Below are 15978 nucleotides of genomic sequence, written 5' to 3'. Positions count from 1 at the left end.
TCCTGCATGTGTGGGTGGTTGTGGTGGAGCGGGAAGAGGGAGGCAGCTGGAGATGGGGAGGGAAGGAAGGGAGGGGCAAGTGACCCCTCCCTGGGGCCAGCTCCCCCGCTGACCCCAGTAGGCACCCCCACACTCCGCGACCCGCCAGGGAAAGGGGGCCCAGGCCCATCCAGACCGGGGCCCAGTGCAGCAGCGCCGCCCGGCCCCACAGAGCCCGGGACAGTCCACCCAACCCCACCATCCACTCATCTTCCAGACTACATAAGACAATAAACACCCAGGCTGAGATCTTCCTCCACCTCTCCTATATCTCCCCCTCCTGCAGAGGGAGCTCCTGAGGAGAGGAAAGCTCCTGCAAGATGTGACAATCTCCCCCACCAGTTGAAGAGCCCCCCAGGTGGCTCGATGCACCGGCGGCACCCTGCATCCTGCTGGAACAGTGACCTTTTTAAATCAGTTGTTTAGCCTCATGCTGCAAAACTGACGTTGCTATGTGCCGGTGGTTTCCCTTTGATCTTTTCTGTGTTTTTTTTCCTCTCTACATACTTTTTATGAATCAGTAAACCTCACAGTGCTAACTACATTATTTATAGGCTCCAACAAATTGCAATACAGTTCAAGGCACTGGCAGAACAATCAAAATGTGTTCTAGTTTACCTAGAACCTTTACTGGCTTTAATAATATAATAAGTGAAATAAACACACACAAAAAAATGGATATGGATATAAATGAACTGCTATCTCCCCCCTGGTTTAGTGCTTATACATTGCAATTTTCCTGAGGATCAGGCCCTGACTGTCATTTGCACTTATGCACCAAACATTCAGCACTCAAGGTACCCAACTTTATTTGAGCCATCTGGGGACTCTCAAAGCTCGTGAAACCCGAAGGGGCATGACTGGAGAAACAGCTGAGCTGAGCTGAAACCAGGTGGTGGCTTCTGTGATTATCATAAATTGCTCATATCTGATAATACTTTCAAACATAACGTTGCAAGTTCACTTGGCACCTGAAGACCTCAAGCCTCGGGTTCATCGTTGACCCTGTAATTATGATCATCTGATCTGTAGATCACTACCTTTGGGTGAGCTAGAAAAGGCATCAGGGGAAGTTGCTGGAAAGGCCTGGCTGGACTACATGCACTGTGCGGGTGTATTGGGAGCATCTGGCAGCAGCTCAGTCTAGGACACAGGTGTCGAACTCCAGGCCTTGAGGACCAGTGTCCTGCAGGTTTTAGACATGTCCTTGATCCAACACAGCTGATTTAACTGGCTAAATGACCTCCTCAACGTGTCTTGAAGTTCTCCAGAAGCCTGGTAATGAACTAATCATTTGATTCAAGTGTGTTATTTCCAGGGAGTCATCTAAAACCTGCAGGACACCGGCCGTCGAGTCCTGGAGTTTGACATCCCTGGTCTAGGAGATAATCAACTTCCAGCACACTGCTGAAGTGGCTATACAGAGTTATGGATTTAAGCTTGATGTCCATCACTGTAGCAACTCCTGAACCAAATTGTGGACACCAGAGATGTAGATAGCCATTAAGTCCTATTGAACTTGCTTAGTTTGTGGAACTTGAGAGGCAGCAAAGTTCAGAAGTCTCAATACTTCTTTTTGCAGATGATGTGACTCTATTGATTAAGCAGAGTGCGGAGCTGCTAGTATCAGAATTACCCTCTCTGGGTCTTAAAGTGTGGCTTTAAGCCAGAAAAGGAGAAGTCCCAAGGTTAAACTCACCTATGGCCCGGAGCTGTGGGTAGTGATCCAAAGAATTAGATTCAGGATACAAACAGCAGTAATGGACTTTCTCTGAACTGCGTCTGTTCTCAGTCTTAGAGATAGGGTGAAGTAAAGCTGCTACTCCTCGGTGGTGAAATGTTTCTCGTTATGTCCAACTAGGAAGAGGCTCTCTCAAGTACCATCACTGCTAATGAGAGTCTGGTCCCTGCCTATGACCAAACAGCAAACTTCAATGTTAAGTTCTCTTTTGCCTACAAAAGATATTTAGGATATTTGTGTGTGTGACAGAATTACATATTATTTATTACCATCAAGACTTACCGATGCATTTTTTTCCTTTTGAATAATATGATCAATCTAGAACACTCTCAGTAACTGTTTTTGTAATTTGGGTTTTTCCCCCCTCCATCCTAATCCCCACACATGACCTAGTAAAGTAAGAAACTGAAGCAAAAGTTTTGTTCTTTTTTTTTTTTTTTTTTTTTTTTTAAATTTAAAAGAGCCCTTTATACCACCAGCATGAGTTCAGATGAAAAGTTGTTTACAAGTTTGGCCAGAACGAGGGATGGCTGATCGCACGTGGTGGAAGTGGTGGTTTGGGTGTTAAGATAAAAAGATACTTATAGATACATTTACACCCACAAGGCTGTAGATGCCCACCCTCTGTCTCCTGGCAAGAAAAAGTGTGACACGATGCGCAGTTAAGGGAGAGAATACCGGCTTTGTGTGAGAGCATATGCTTCAGGAGAGCACAAAACACGGACAAAAGTAAAAAGAGATCAACAGTATTAAAAGCCTCCCTCAAGCCTATTCCTGTGGCTCAGAAGTCAGTGACATCTCAGGAGAAATAAGAGACGGTATGAGGTTAGTTTGTCAGTTGACTGGAGACAAAAATGGACAGAAGTACAATAAGCTCCGTAAGAATATTTAGAAGTGTTAGAGACTGAAGAGCCAGGGACTTGAGATTTAATAACAATTTTAAGAAAAGAAAAATTGAGACATGAGTAGTACTTCGGGGGCTGTTATTAATTTCCAATAATTATTTGTCTGCTGTAGATATGACTACTACTAATGACATACTTTAAAATATGAAAATGTAAAAATAAGAAATATGTTTACAAAATAATAATTGTTAATTTAATTTTCCATTTAACAAACTTGTGCATAACTTTATCCTCTCATTATTGTTTCTTTCCTCAAACACAAATATTATTAGAAGAATGAGACTGATATTAACATTTCCAAAGTATATAAGAATTCAGCTATGTGGTCTAAAACATCAACTGGCTTTTCTGTGACAACGTGATGTCTGTGATGTCTAAAACGTAGTAGCACTGTGTAACAGTCTGTGCTACATAGGGGAAGCTGTCAAGGAGTAGCACTGTTTGTACTGACTGATTTGTTAAAACTTGTTTTATAAAAGCTTTGTTTTGTTTTATTTTGTTAGTTTGCATTTTCAGTTTTTAAATATTGTTTTTAATCTGTTTAATTTCAGTAGTTTGATTAGTATTCAGTGTAAAAGTATCAATACTTGTACACAATACTTATTGTGTTGACCAAATTGACAAAAGACCGAAACTAAAGACATCTCTTAAGTATGTCTCTCTTTTTAGTTTTACAAAGACATAATATAGTTTACTTTTTACTTTAGTAACCAAAAATCTGATATAACTTCAATTTTAGTAACTATGAAAATCCTGCTCTGATATGTGTAAGGAAGTCAGGCTTACCCTTGTGCAAACATACAGATGTAAGCTAAGATGAAACACTGCTCTTACAATATAATCCCCAGAGCTGGTTTGCTTGTCTCAGTTTAGTTTTGGTACGTTTGAACCTTGGTTCTTATTTTCATAATAATAGCAAGCTGTACGTTTTAATTAGTTTCAAAAATCTCTGTCAGAACATGGTATGAAATGTTTAGGTGGAAACTAGCGAGCTAACTTCCTGTTAACTTCTAACTCCGTTAAATTTAATAAATTCTGTTTTCATGGATGCCTGGATGTTAAATTGTTACACCTGGTAAAGCAGCAACGCTGATGATTTTATTAAAGATGGAAGAATTTAGACCGTTTTTAACTCTCGGTGTTCATTTGACTTTGGGACCTGAAGTGGATGGAGTTTTGGACCCAGATTACTCTGCGAAGCTCCTCACTATGGCAGCCGTAATGCTCTGACAATCAATCAAGTCAGTAAGCACAACCAGAATTCATACATAAGGCACACTCTCGTTTTTTGAGAAAATTAAAGGATTTTAAGTGTGCCTTATAGTGTGGAAAATACGTTATACAGAAGAAAAGAATATATCATGATATATATCGTTACCGCACATGCTTCAAATTATACCGCAATATGGATTTTAGGCCATATTGCCCAGCCCTAGCTCTTAGGCACATACATCACAGGCCTCTCAGGTCGGCCCAAATGGTAAGAGGCCCTGGGGCAGAAACACTAGAGATTAGATATTTTTGTTGTCCGAGGGAGCATTTAAGGATCCCGCAGCAGGAGTTGGAAAACAATCCCGAGAGAGACATCTGCACTAACTCGCTTAGCTGCACTCCTACTATGACATGCTGTGAAAAAGCAGAGCAGAATGGAGAGATGGATCGAGTTTCACAACACTTCTAAAACTCAAATGCAAATCAAATAGGCTATATTCTCGCCCAGGTCCAGAATGGTGATTTGTCTTTATATCGCTCCAGTGCCAGTGACTCTGAGCGGACGCACAAATATTTAACAAGTCTGTTACTAGAGCAGGGCGATATGGCCAAAAATATTTATCACGATATATATTTGAAAATTTGCGATAACGATATAACTGACGATATAATTGATGCGAGACAAAATACAACTGCACAACATTACTAGCGCAAAAAGACAACCTTCCATTTATTTTCACTTAAACAAGAAGCTGGTTTTTATGTACATTAAAGCTTTATAAAAATGTAACAGTGCAAATGCAAATTCCTTGCTGAAAGTTTAACCAAAAGGCATTTCCAGTAGAAATGGGCTGACATATCCTGAGCATAACCATGTATAATATCCACTGAAGTTAAAAAGAGGTGCTTTGCAACATTAAACTGCAGTGTGCAGTACGCATTTTTCGCACCATAAGGTGCACGGGATTATAAGACACATTAAGCGAAACAAAGCAGTCAGATAAATCAAACTTTATTAAACTCATTCTTCTTGCTTCCTCCACTTCTGTACCATTGATTCATTAATGTTGAATTCTCTGGCAGCTGCTCTATTCCCATGTTGTTGCAGTATATTAATGACTAACCTCGTATTGTGGATGGATTATCTCAGTTGTTCTCCTGACTGAAGTTTGGTCCGTTTACAGCATCCTGCCATGCGATTGCATTTGTCTCTAACCATGAAGAACCTTCACGTTAACTTTTATAAGTGGAAAAGTGTTAGTGTTCGTCCTCCAGCTTCACTGTTTATGTTATGCTAACATAGCTGTGTCGCTAGCGATCACGTAGCACATCATTATATACCAGCTAGCCCAACTTCAGTAACCCTACAAACGTCACCTCTGTTTAGTTTCCTGTCTTCATTTATGTTGGAAGTGATAGCAGAGCTGTACGTTTGATTTTTTTCAGAAATCTCTCAGTCTCTCAGTCAGAACATGCTAGCGAAACTAGCGAGCTAACTTCCGCTAGCTTCCGCTAGCTTCCTGCTAACTTCTAACTCCGTTAAATGTAATAACTTTTGTTTTCATGGATGCCTGGAAGTTAAACTTTATAGTTACACCTGGTAAAGCAGCAATGCTGATCGTTTTATTAAAGATGAAAGAATTTAGACAGTTTTTAACTCTAAGTGATGCTGCAGTGTTGTTTGACCTGAAGCATACGGAGTTTAGGACCCAGATTACTCCCAGATTTAAGAGCATCTTAGTCCGACAATAACGACGACCGCTTGCATGTTCTGCAAAAAAATGTGCTTTGTCATGTATCTGACGGACAAACACCAAACCAGTTCCACATCACTGAAGTTGCACCATTTTTACAAACCAATTCTGGTTCATCTGTTTCACTCAACAATCGGCCATGTGCGTATGAAAACAAAGGCACTGCGCATGCGCGTTTTACTCCCATTCTATCGCGATATTTCATTTTCCTATCGTTGCCTAACATTATACCGGTATTACCGTGAACGGTATAATATGGCCCAGCCCTATCTGTTACCAACACCTTCCCCATGTTTATTATTCCGGTCATTTATTTTTCTTACTCTTGACATCTTTTTTTTTCATCTTTGTGTTACAAATGATTGATCTCAGGCTGAACAGAACTTAGCACACTCACTAACCACACTTCCAAAAATAAAGCATTAAAAAAAAATCTATCCATCTATCTTCTTAACTGCCTTTTCAGTTCAGGGTCACAGGAGGGCTGTAATCTATCCTAGAAGCAAGGTACAACCTGGACTGTTAAAACTGAAAGACAGACAACCATTCACACCAACAGGCAAGTTTAGTCACCAATTAACCTAACATGTATGTGTTTGGACTATAGGAGGAAGCCAGAGTACCAAGAAAAAACCTACACAGGCACAGGGAGAACATGCAAGCTCTACAGACAAAGACTCCAGCCAGCTTGTGGATTAGACACCAAGACGTTCTTGTTGTGAGGAGACGGAGATAACTGCTGCACCTCTGTAGTGCTGTGCAGAGCAACACATAAACACGAGATACAACTTGTTAAATTAAAAAAAAAAGTTTGTGTCCTTTTCTTTAAAAAAAAAAAAATCCTAAGACTTGAGCCATATTCATGCTCTTTTGTAGCACTACTGCATTTAAAATAGGAGTAGACATGCACAGGCTTTGAGATGCAAAGATAAATTTTGAATGTATCATAGTGTTTACCGAGTATGGCTGGCCAATTTTGTTTTGCTATAAAATATGTATGAGGGGTGTCAAAAAGTTGCAAAACTTTCTTTTTTTACAAAGACATCTTTTCTATATGATAACAATTTATTTTTGATCAGAGAACTTTCATTTATTTTAAATTCCTCTCGAAACACCACATTCAAAGTTCAAACAACATTTCTTTTTGCCACTGTTAACAAAAATACTTGTAATAGTGACCACAACTTCCTGTTGCTATGGTCACTTTTAACATGGCAACTAAGTTACCTATTCAGAACAGTTTCAGATCACTGACCAAGACATTAACATCTCAAAGACAGCTGACCCTCCAGAGCAACAAATTTCCCACGTGTGGGACTAATAAAGGTTATCTTATTTACTGGAAGTGACTTAAAACAATGGACTCAAATGTGCCAACATATTCATAAGACTATGATGGCAAAGACAGAATCTGTCCTACCTTAAGCTGAAGCGGCAACAGGGTTTGTCAGGTGAAGACCACTGGAGAATGGACGCTCAGCGCTGTCTTGAAAGAATCAAAAATACTTGTTAGGACCATTAAGTAAGATGAGATCAAATTTAAAAAAATATCAACAAATATGACACAAAGTCTTGGTACTGTCAAATTATCACTACAAAATATGTTTCTTAGCGACATGAGCCAGAAAGAAAAGCTTTAACTTTACCCATAATTAAGTGACACCAAGACTGAGTTAGTGAAGAGATAAGGTTAAAATGAATTTTCTAGACAGGACAGCACTACATCACTTATTCATACATTTTTCCATAGCATAGCTATGCACTGCTGACCAAGACCTTGAGATCAACCCCGAAGGCACCCCCAAAGCTACCTACAGAACTGTCCTTGGGTGCATAAAGAAATCCTTTAACATTACATTTCAAACAATACATGCATGCGCATGGGCGTCTGTGTGTAGGCAGGTGTGCAAAGCAGGTCATGCCACGCACAGGCTTCTTTTATGGCTGTGTAAACTGAATGTGGCACATCTCCCCTTCCAGCAAGGAACAGTTGTCACCCCAACGATGAAATGAGAGCAAAGGAGAAAGCCTTCAAGGAATGAAAGCGTGGCATCTTCACTGTGATTAGGTATTCACTAACAGACAAGTCAAATCAGTGGTAATAGGAAGACATCAATGCAGTGAGTGAAGACAAATGAGACAGGAGAGGGATAAGATGTGAGAGGAAGAGAAATCCTCTGACTAAGAGCTCAATTGATTGCAGTGAACGAACACTATATTCTTTTTACCATGATATATGCAAACTGTATACAGCTGGACATTACTGTTTTAATGAAGGTAATCCAATTCATTACCAACTGTCGCTGAACAGCCCTGTACACATGCAGCCACTTGAAATGTGGATCAGCTCATGTAAGATGACACACATATAGGCTTCCCTCACGTAGTCCCAGTCAGAGGGTGAAAACTGTCTCACTTTATTTTTTTTCATTTTTCCTTTACCCTAATATGCATAGCAAGAAGGCTGCAAGTAGTATTCTTCTAAAATCAATTAAAGTTTTATGTTTGTCTGGATATTCGTGCAGAAAACACTTGTGATTCCATTTCCAAATGACTAAATTTAGTCTTAAATGCTCATAATAAGCCAGACAGCTGCAGATGCATCTGCCAGTTTATTTAATAATGTAAAATTATTAAAGATGGTATGTCAAAAGCACTGCCAAGTCTGCTGAAGTAATCCATATTCTATCTAAATGCGCATTTTATTATCTCTTTTGATTATGTCCTTGGGTGGCTGTAGCTCAGGCGGTAGAGCAGGTCATCTACTGATCGGAAGGTTGGTGGTTTGAATCCTGGCTTCCCCCAGTCTGCATGCCAAATATCCTTGGGCAAGATATTAACCCCAAATTGCTCTCCGATGCATCCATCGGAGTATGAATGTGTGTGAATGTTACTTAGAAAGCACCTAGAACAATGTGCTTGTGCGAATGGGTGTGAATGGATGAATGCACAAGTTGTGTAAAGCGCTTTGAGTGCTCAGAAGAGTAGAAAAGCGCTATATAAGAACCAGTCCATTTACCATTTTATAGTTTGAGATAGAATATGACATCAAATCTGTGACCAAATCTAACTTTGATCACAGCATTGTTTATCACTTTTAAAAATTCCCATGAAGTCACCTTTTCAGAAAAATTAATTTTTAGTTTATCAACCTGAGCCAAGCCGTATCGTGATATCGTTTAGTTTGTCAATCAGTAGAGAAACGTGCAATCTGATGCAGACAGCATAAAAATCAAATTCTTATTATAAAATATTTTGAAAAACTACTGAAAGTTACGGGGCCTCTTCAGATACTAATCTTCACTGCAGAGTAAAATTGAAGTTCTGCAACAGAAAGGAGTATATTGTTGCACTGATGTCAGATTTTTATTGAACGAGTCTCTAAGAGTACGAATGTTATTTATCTACTATCCTCCAATAGGTTTTTTTTTTCTTCTTCTTTCTTCAGACAGTGGGTACAACAATAATAATAATATTAACAGTAATGGTAATAAGTTCAGGTGGAACATCACATCAACTGATTGCTATTGGCATGCTAATATAGTGCTGAGACTACAGTTACGATATCAATACATCTGCCTGTTTGCGCTCATCCCACACAATCTTATTTAAAACCATACAGAAATATGATGAATGGTTAGAAATCCTTCCTGCAAGTATTGTATTTCTGAGGCTAATATTTTGTTCTATCTGGTAATACCACTGTACCCTGTCATGTGTCAGCATTTTTGAAAAACAATCTCCTTAAAAAAGCAGCAGCACAGGCCATCGGGGAGGAAGCTTATCACAGGGATTTATGCTCCCAGTAATTCTGCACACACGAAGTAAATGTATATCTACAGATTTATGGGACTGAGTCCTGCAGGAGTCTCCAGCCAGAGAGCGGGACTATCTTTCCACTAAACAAATCCAAAAAGAAAATCCATGCAAGAATAAACTGCAATTATATGTGCTATAAATATAATAATTTCACATAACATTAAATCATAATGAGAATAACTTTCACTATCATTTGGGGTTAGCAGTAGCCATATAATAAAGGCACACTGTGCTTCTAGAGCGGACATTTTTTTTTTTTTATATTCCAGCATTTTCAAAGCTCTGTACACCCACATACATGTAGGTGAGCTCAGTTACTTTGATCAACCTCGGCTGGATCTCAAAGGCAAGTAATGCTCTGACTGCATAGATACCTGACCTGGACAGAGGAGGCTGTGATAGCTCTCTGTATAATGATGCTGAATTTAGTCGAGTTTATAGTAATTAAGCTGTTCTAGAAGCAAACCTAATGTCCACTGTTTATCAGTTGATTGGTGCTCTGATAATTGAACTCTTACTTAAAGAGACGCCCTAAGGTTTAATCTTGGCTCTGTATTTGTGTGTCCTTGTACTGAATTTGATCGTTTTTGTGTGCAAGTTTAACTAACTCTAAAGTTTGAATCTGCACTGCTTATTCATTGTGTGTCGGAGTGGGTGTGTAGCAGCAGTAGATTAGGGAATGTCTCAACATATCCTCTTAATTGAGATAAAATTATCATATTTAAAACTTAAGTCTTACCATTAATTATGTCTTATTTGAACAGTCTAGTAGGAACAGGGTTTGGTAGACACGTTGAATCTGCACTGGAGGAAGAATTAATGAAGTTAGTATAGAAAAACTGACTGGAGAGAAAGAGTCTTAAATAATATCAGCAGTTACTGAAGTTGCTCTACTTAATCATAAGTTGGTGGGACAGCCGTGAATTATTTTGATTTGATTATTGTTATTTAAATTTATTCTTATTTATTTGCTTTATTTGTTTATCTGACAGCTTTATTTGTGGGTTGGTAGTTTGCAGTTACAATATTATTTGTAAATAAGTTCATCAAGTAATGTCTACTTAAAGTGGCTTAACCAAACTCTGTTTCTTTGTCAGCCCAGTTGCAGTGCTGAAAAAACACTGGGGGTTGTTCCCAGTAACATGTCCTAGCTTTTTTTAATGGAGCAGAAAATTTTCCTTTCCCCACTCCATTTTCTCTCCAGCTTATGAATCATTTGCTTCAAGGTGTACGTTTATGAGTTATACTAGGAAGCCAAACCTATATGATTTGTTTCTTTCTCAGAGAAGCCCACAAGCCAGCATCATACACAAAGAGGAGCTAACACTATTAACAAGATAATGAACCTCTATGGGAGTTTTGGTAGCTGCACACGGCAGAACATAACAAAGGAATAAATTAAATGTTGTTCCACTTTCAGAAAGACGTATTTTGTCTGCTGTACACCATGACAGAATTCTTTCCATGGTTAAGAGAAAAAAAAATCATAATATTTTACCCTCTCAAGGACACTCTCAAGAAGTCAGGGTCTACAATCAAGAGACATCTTCATAAATGTAAATACAGAGAGTTTACAAAAAGGTGCAAACTGCTGGACTCACTCAAGAACAGGACACTATCTTGGACACTTTCCAAATGAAATAATTCACACAGACAAAAAGATAGGCGGAAAGAAGCCAGCAAAAAAGCCATCACTGAGTGCTGGCCCCAGAGCAACCGACCCACGAACACCTTGTTCAGACACACTGTTAAAAATCTACATGCTTATGAACAGCTGACATATGCAATAACACTTCAAAAAGAGGTGGGAGAGAAAAGGTGGGAGAAATGGCTGTTATTTAGCCCACAAAAGCTAAGCTAATCGTACGAGGTGGAAGAAGTCGTTTTTCTTTTATGGACAATTTTGTTTTATTTTGAATCTTACCCCATAACCGTATGTACTATTATTTGTTGCCCGAGATTCACAGAATTTACAGAAAATGCACTATTGTGGGATATATATTGTTATCAGGATGATATGTCTTATATTGGGATATGAGATTTTGGTCATATCGCACAGCCATAACCCAAGAGATTCTCAGGACAAAGCAATGGGGTGCTCTTCAGTATGGCCAACTCAGACACCTGAGCTCAAACTAATATAGCAGCTTCTCAGTCATGAAATACAAAACTAAAAGCAAAAGGACTTCCAAAGAAGAACCAACTGAAAGCAGCTGCAGTAAAAGCCCTCGAGTTAAAGCTGAATGTCCGCATCTCAATCTCATATAGAGCTGGGCGATATGAGATTTTTTCATATCACGATATGTTTTTTTCATTTCAGGCGATAACGATATCTATCACGATATAAGCCAAATAACTATATTTGTAAGATTTAAATGTGCCGTTGCTCACAAGTAAAATGTGAAATAATCAGCAGCTTGTTTTTATTTAAATATTTATTTCCCATAATAAGTTCAACAGGGTAGATGTACTTATGGAACATGAGACTTTTTCAGATAGATAAAGGCAAATATTGCAAACTACACAAAAGGCAGCCGCTAAAGCGTTTAAGTTTCAAAATAGAACAAACGAAACAGACTAAATTGTCAATTCCACTTAGAAACAAAATATTAATTCTAAAAATAAATCTTAGTTTGTTTTACAGAAGAACAGACAAAACTGACTAACTTTTGTCAATATCAAATAAACTGAGAACTAAAAGGAAATTCTCAATCTCTCCTTGTTGTATAGCTGAGCTTTTCAAACAGTTTTAACAGTTACTTTAGTCTGACAAAAGCCGAATGACGAATTAGCGCTTCCAGTCAGAGACTGAGGCTACGTCCACACGTACACGGGTATTTTTGAAAACTGAGATTTTCCGTTTTCGTTTTAAAAAATAATCCCGTCCACACATAAAGGCAGAAATGAAGGAAAACGCTGCTATGAACATGCCAAAGCAGCAGGTGGCGCTAGATTCCTAACCGTGCAGAAATGTTGGCCAATCAGAAGTCTAGAAGCCTCGGTGGGAAAAAGTAAACAAAGCTGGGGCATAGAAGCAGAACCGAGTCGTATGTGTGGACGGACAGTAACTGTGTGTATATGTAAGCATTTAAACACTGCAGAGAGTAGAATTAACAGTAACAGTATTGTAGAAATTCATTTCACCGAAACAATAACGTGGCGCACAGTGTGACGCATGCTCCAGTTTATTGTATTTCCAGACTTGCTTTCGGCACAATTTACAGTGCACGCTACTCTGTTTTTTGTCAGACTTGAAATAGCCGAAATACCTTCACACTACGGAACTTCTATGGCTCTTCCGTTTGACAATCTCTCCGGCATTGGAACCATCATCTGTTTTCTCTTCGGTCACGCTCGGTTGATTTTTCTAGTCGGCACACTCATTTCCTCCATTACCCGCTGGCTACTTCCCAAACAAACACACGTGCGGCTTGGCACTTGTGCTGTACGTAACAAGCCACGCGACGTGACGCTGCGGCTGTGATTGGTTCGGCTCTGCGCTACTTAATTTGGATTGGCTGACCTTTTTTTTTTTTTTCTTTGAGGACAAGAGCGGCGAGGTCTATCGCGATAGCTTAATTTCTCTATCGAGTAAAAGTTATATCGCGATACATATCGTTATCGTTCTATCGCCCAGCTCTAATCTCATATTGACGGATTTAAAATCCACTGAGGTTGTGTACAGCAGCAAAATTAAAGAAATTGTGTCTTTGTTCAACAAAATATGGATATACCGTAACTGCCAATGTTGTTGTGGTCCTGGGTGTCTGTAACACACTTATTGTTTTTCAGTTCTTATATTTTCCAGTTTTAATTTTTACCTTCTTCTCTCCTATCTTTAGTTACTCCTCATTTCCTTTGAAGGTTAATGTTCTCTTCCATCCAGAATTAATGTTATTTCCTGCTTTGCTGCACCCTCAATACATTTACCTTCGTCTAACTCTTTGCACCTGTATGTCTTTCAAGCCTTAGTCCAGTCACCCCAAATGGTGGATATATAGCCTCATCTTTTTCTTTGCTTTTAAGTTCCATGTGTCTTTTCTGCCCTTTTTGTGGGTTCCTGTTTTTGTTTACTTGCCCGTTGAAACTCAGTGCTCCGTTTTTTTTGGCATCAGCAATGAACATTGCATGAACCAACAGCCTTTGAGTCCTGTACTTGGGCACTCTCTCCAACATTATCCCAACAGACTTGTTAAACCGATCATAAAGAACATTTCTGAATATCTACTTCTTGCTGGCTTGTCAAACTTGTCTTCACATGATTATTGACAAAGATTTTTAGTGGAGCTTTGTGATCTGGTTCAAATTTTTGTAATGAATAAAACAGACCGCTTTTGGAGACAAAATATATTTGTCACTGCTAGTTCTTAAATTCTGCATCACTTCCATCATATCACTACTACTAACATGCACTTTGTTTGCTTCAACACTGAGATTATGTCACTACTTGAGAGTTAGTGCAGATAATTGGGGTCATTTTCAAAATCATTATGTTAAAATAATTACTGAAATTTCATGTAATGACGTGTAGGCTCTGACTAAAGCACAATGTTGTTGTTTTTTTTATGATTAAACTACAGCCACATAATAGCCAAGGCAGAATGTCAGAAAAAAGTGCATAGGCCTTTTCTTAAATGTGGTAATAATATCAATAATCACTTTTACAAAATTTACAAAACTTGCAGTATTAAAAAAAATGCCAAAATACATCAAATGAAAGAGAAAGAAGAAATGAATGCAAAACTTTTATAAATATCTCTGCGGCGCCCATCTGAATGTGTCTCACCCTGTCCATAGCACTCGCCTCTGTCACACCAGTCCTCTGTACATCCATGAACCTCCTCTGATATCTTCGTATTTTTCCCCTGCCTGGTAGCTCCGTATTCAACATCCTTTGTCAAGTATATCCACTATCCTTCCTCTACTCATGTCCAAACCATCTCAACCTTGTCTCTCTAACTTTGTCTTCAAACTCCTCGATCGGAGGTGTCCCTCTGATGCACTTCTAATCCTGTCATGCTGGTCACTCCTGGTGAAAATCTTAGCATCTTCACCTCTTCCACCTCCAGCACTGCCTGCTGTCTTTTTGTCAGCATCACTATCTCCAAACCATATATCATAGCAAGTCTCACTAACCATATTACTTGCTGTAGCCTCTATTTCAGTATTTTTATGAGTGCCCAGTTAATTAACCTAATCCAAATATTTGATGTACTGCAATATAATCTGTTTAAATGGATCCAAAATGCTGACATTTAAAATATTTGAATTAAAAAAACACTTTGTTTTCCTACTGCTTAGACACCAACAGAAAAAAAGCATTTACAGTTGTGAATTCAACTGTATTTTAGATATTTATTTGGCCTTGTGGGCTTTTGCCATTTCTACTTTAAATGCAGCATATACCAAAAAATTAAAAATAAAAATCTTACTAGAGGGTGAAAAAGATGTGATTATTATTTAAACATTAACCAGCACTGTCAGCAAAAACAAAAAAAATGGGCAAAATCATTTATCCCAGCATAACAACACCTGTAAACACTGCAAAGCACTTGAGATACATACTTCTTCTAAGAAAGTCTTTTGGCTACCCAGGGCAATTAACAGTAATCAAAACGCTATCCCTAGATTTACAGCAGACTGAGCAGGCTCGTTAGCTGTTAGCTAACTTGGCCTTACCGACTGAGCAGATAAAGATGACTGGGCTCGTGATTCACCATATGCAGCCCGTTTCTGATATTTACCATCCCAAAACAAACACAGCAGCCCCTGGAGTGTTTTATCTTTACAGCTGCAGAGCAAAAAAGTGCCAATTAAATAAGCTTTGGGCAAATATCAAAAGTCCTGTGGATCAACTTGTTCTCACATCTGCTCACCTGCCTCATGAAGTGCTCCACAGCACCTGTGCGCACAGATAGCTCAGAAGCTAGCAGCCCCGCGTGCGCAATCAATGAACATCACAGCATCTGTTTTTTTCTGAGGTAAGCGTTTAAAATCCACAACAGTGTGCTTAAAAAATAACTCACCGGAGTTTTTAACACGTTTCCTGTATCCACAAAAACCCCACTCCCCTCCAAAAATACAGCAAAATCGAGACCGTAGAAAAATAACTGAGCTTTTAAGAAAAGTGCAGCTGGTCTAACTCACGTTCAAAGATGTCTACCGGAAATGGAATAGTGTAATCTCCTTGCTGTTTGTGACAATGTTATATACCTGCAATATAATAATATTGGAATAGATTCAACAAGGTGTTGGAAACGATCCTTTATACATTATCTTTATAATGTATAATAATTTATATTTCAGAAGCAGCGGTAGTTTTATTATCACATACACATACATAAATACAGGTGGTTTATACTATGCAACAAACTTCTTATTTCTAATTGAATAAAATTCGGTTTTATAAATTATATAAAATTCTCTCATTCAACAAGATAAAATTAAATACATAAATAAAATAAGTATCCCAAAAATTTGGGGAGAAAGTAAAAAGTAATAAATATGC

General features: G+C 38.6%; 1 protein-coding gene across 9 annotated transcripts in view; it reads right to left on the bottom strand.

The window, feature by feature from the left end:
- The window catches only part of gpat2 (glycerol-3-phosphate acyltransferase 2, mitochondrial), a 190590-nt gene extending 174959 nt beyond the window's left edge, over nucleotides 1-15631 (bottom strand). For 5 of the 9 annotated variants that reach the window (XM_080893742.1, XM_080893739.1, XM_080893746.1 and 2 more), the window contains exons 1-2: nucleotides 15497-15631; nucleotides 7072-7137 (exon numbers count right to left, since the gene is read on the bottom strand). The gene's annotated coding sequence lies outside the window, so the exon portion shown is untranslated. The remainder of the gene's footprint in view (nucleotides 1-7071; nucleotides 7138-15496) is intronic. The other 4 variants (XM_080893743.1, XM_080893744.1, XM_080893741.1 and 1 more) reach the window with 1 other exon arrangement.
- Nucleotides 15632-15978: the final 347 nt, after the last annotated feature.

This window comes from Rhamphochromis sp. 'chilingali' (genome assembly GCF_963969265.1).
Source record: "Rhamphochromis sp. 'chilingali' genome assembly, chromosome: 10".
Lineage (NCBI taxonomy): Eukaryota > Metazoa > Chordata > Actinopteri > Cichliformes > Cichlidae > Rhamphochromis > Rhamphochromis sp. 'chilingali'.
This window is presented reverse-complemented; position numbering and strand designations above follow the sequence as displayed.